Source organism: Lepus europaeus, chromosome 5, assembly GCF_033115175.1.
Source record: "Lepus europaeus isolate LE1 chromosome 5, mLepTim1.pri, whole genome shotgun sequence".
In the NCBI taxonomy this organism is placed as follows: Eukaryota; Metazoa; Chordata; class Mammalia; order Lagomorpha; family Leporidae; genus Lepus; species Lepus europaeus.
Window position 1 is genome coordinate 67638023 of NC_084831.1, and position 3680 is coordinate 67641702.

Genomic DNA, 3680 nt, shown 5'->3' on the forward strand with positions numbered 1-3680 from the left:
ATATGTTCATTAGGTTCATTGGTAATAATTTCACAATTTATATGTACACAAACATTTTATTCTGTAAATATATACAATGAAGCAAGGAAAAAAGAGAAAATGGGAAAGCAGAGTACGGTGTGTTTCTGAAGTGTGAAGAGATGCCATTTTTTGTTTTCATTCTTGGCACTCTTAAACAAACATTCAGGCCTCTTTAAGTTAGGCCTTAAGTTGTCAAAAACAAGCAAAGGGGAAAAAAGTAAGAGGGTTGCACTTGAGTGAACTGCCAAAAGCATCTATAGCCAAAAATCTCAATCACTGGGAGTACTTGACAGATTCAGAAAACAATTTCTGGATCCATCAAAAAACTGGAGCTGTCATAAGACCAATTTATCCCCTTTACCTTTTCTAAGAGAAATTGTGAACACAAGTAAATAAAACCAGATTGTTCTATACAATAGAATTCAGAATAGGTACTTAGACTAGGTAAACAGACTGTCCAAAAAAGCAAGGTTAAAGGTAGTTCTAAAAACAGATTGAAGTTGTCCTGAAGGAGTTCACTGTTGCTGAAACTATAAAAATCATCTTACCTTGCATTTTCCAAATTATATTTATTGCACTCTCTTCTCTTAGTTCTGTTGAATTTTCAAGTTTCCTCTTCTAGTGGAAAGAGGAAGAAAAGATGATGGGCTTAAAACCTGATTCCACTCCAGACAGCTGTGTGACAAGGGGAATACTTTCAGTTTCCTTGAATCTCAATTTCTTCATTCCTAAAATAAGAATAAATAGTATATGGGATGTGGCTGGGGCACTGTCAACCTCACTGTATCTATCATGTTCAATTTTCAGAGTCTGTTGACTGCAATATTTTTTTTTCACATCGGACAGGTCATGTGCCAACTTTGTAACAAGGTTTAGAAGGAGGAATATATCACATACATAGGTGTATACACCCAATCATCAAGTTTATAAACCACAAAAAGGATCTGTAATCTTGCTGCTTATATGTACCTGTGCTTATTTCCAATCCTTGGCATCCAGTCTGCTGGACAGAAATAAAACTGAACTGCTTGGTATATTTTAGATGTGCACCAGAATTAATGGATGGAAGGATCCTTATGGTGTGTTGTGCTGTGTTGTGATGGCCTTCAGCATCTTCTTCATACAGTAGCTTGGAGAAAGGCCAGAATTTAATTATAATCAGATTTCAGTATGCACAAAGACTTACCTGCAAAATGTAATGATGGAAACTCCAAACACTGAATGAGATAAATTTTCAGATTGTTTTTAATTTTTATGTTATTGGATCAATGTTCTATAAACATTTGAGATATATCCATTTAGTATTCAAAGAGTTTAATAACATATAACACTCACTCTCACTACTGTCATTACAGTATTACATTCTGCAAATGTTTGTTGTGGCCAATACCAATTTTTAATGAGGTACCTCTAAGGCACACACCAGGAAGCAAAATTAGTAAATGATTCCAGTTCTTTTCACTGTGATTTGGAAATTATAAATCCTTATAGAATGGCCGGCGCCGCGGCTCACTAGGCTAATCCTCCGCCTTGCGGCGCCGGCACACCGGGTTCTAGTCCCGGTCGGGGCACCGATCCTGTCCCGGTTGCCCCTCTTCCAGGCCAGCTCTCTGCTGTGGCTAGGGAGTGCAGTGGAGGATGGCCCAAGTGCTTGGGCCCTGCACCCCATGGGAGACCAGGAGAAGCACCTGGCTCCTGCCATCGGAACAGCGCGGTGCGCCGGCTGCAGCGCGCTACCGCGGCGGCCATTGGAGGGTGAACCAACGGCAAAAGGAAGACCTTTCTCTCTGTCTCTTTCTCTCACTATCCACTCTGCCTGTCAAAAAAAAAAAAAATCCTTATAGAATGAGAAAAAAAGAACAAATGTCTGCTTTGTTTACCAAGTAGGGTAGTATCAAGATCAATAGATGTAATGTATATGAAAGAACCCTGTAAACTGTAACATTCCATATAAGACACAGCAGAATTAATATGAGCACTAAACTGGGCTTTAGGTAAGGCATCCTGTAAAACCCTGCATTTTGCTTTGTGAAGTCAAGGAGAAATGGGAGGGGCTTTTGCCAATCCTGAAAGGAAAAGTAGCAGAGGGGAGAGAAAAATGAAGCAGAGAAATGCCTACAAAGTTCTTTGTTATCAGTAACCCCAGGATAAAATTTCCCCCCACAAAAACTCAAAAGATGTATTCTGCATTTCCAAGACTCAGGATATTTAACTGTATATTACTGAACTCATTTAAAGCTGTAGATACAATATAAACTCAAATTATTAATACTTGTTTGATTTAGTTTCTAAATTGATGTTGTCATTTATCTGGCCAGCCAAAGTGGAATGACTGTAGTCACTCCTAAATAAATCATGACTCTTTTATCATCATATGTCTCAGTGTATAGTAAATGTTCTAAGAAGCAGAATATTATGGTTAAAGTAGCACTGGACTGCAAGTCTAGGAAGAGACCTGGAGTTCTGATCACAACTTACTTTCTGACCTTGGGAAAATCATTCAACCTCACTTTGTTAAAGATTCATTATTTATAAAACAGGGCTAACTATATCTACCTTATCTGCCTCACAGGGTAAATGGGAAAGCCACGTGAGATTACATGTGAAAGCAACATCGTTAAAAGAGATAAACTGTTAGGTACATGCAAACAATGATGAGAGATTTTCAATTAGTGTCCAAATATTTCTTCATATAAGCTCTACCCATGCATTCTATTTATTCTCCCAGAGCAATATAAAGTGAGATGCCTTCTACACGGCAGCTTTTCATGTATTTATTGTTCAAGAATATCTGAAAGATATGTTCTTTTTTTTTTTTTTTTTTTTGACAGGCAGAGTGGACAGTGAGAGAGAGACAGAAAGAAAGTCTTTCTTCCTTTACCATTGGTTCACTCTCCAATGGCCACTGCGGCCGGCGCACTGCGGTCAGCGCACCACGCTGATCCGAAGCCAGGAGCCAGGCGCTTCTCCTGGTCTCCCATGAGGGTGCAGGACCTAAGCACTTGGGCCATCCTCCACTGTACTCCTGGGCCACAGCAGAGAGCTGGACTGGAAGAGGGGCAACCGGGACAGAATACGGCGCCCCGACCAGGACTAGAACCTGGTATGCTGGCGCCGCAGGCGAAGGATTAGCCTATTGAGCCGCGGCACCGGCCTGAAAGATATGTTCTTTATGGAAAATAAAACAATAAGCTTTGGGTGAAGCTACCTGGTTTGGAATCCCAATTGTGCTACTATGTGATTTTGAGCCAATTACCCAATTATAGAATACCTCTCGTCATAAGTTACTCCTACAGTAAAATGGGAGTAATACCAGCCATTCTGCTTGTTCGTTGTGGCATCTTAAAATAGAAATATACACAAAATTTACCCAGGACAACACTGGCTCATAGAACTGATAAAAATAGCTCCTATTATTAAGGCAGATTTTTCCATATCCTCCAATCCAAAAATTACTAGTCTAGATTCCATGAACCCCTTGCAACTCATGCAAAATCTTACATATTTTTGCACAAACTACATTCATCAAAGACAAGGTACATGACAGTTGTCAAATTTAAAAACTACTTATTTCAATATAATATTTAAACATTATACTCAGCATGGAACACAAATATTCCAGAAGTTGACATACCAGTCAGCAAGGTAGAAGCCATTAT

At 39.3% G+C, this 3680-nt stretch overlaps 1 non-coding gene and 1 pseudogene across 1 annotated transcript; one reads left to right on the plus strand and one right to left on the minus strand.

The window, feature by feature from the left end:
* The first annotated feature begins 771 nt into the window (after window positions 1-771).
* LOC133759115 (protein kish-A-like) lies at window positions 772-1150 on the plus strand (annotated as a pseudogene).
* Window positions 858-965, minus strand: LOC133761358 (small nucleolar RNA U13). The gene has a single exon (XR_009866156.1). It is a non-coding gene; the product is annotated as a small nucleolar RNA U13 (small nucleolar RNA).
* Window positions 1151-3680: the final 2530 nt, after the last annotated feature.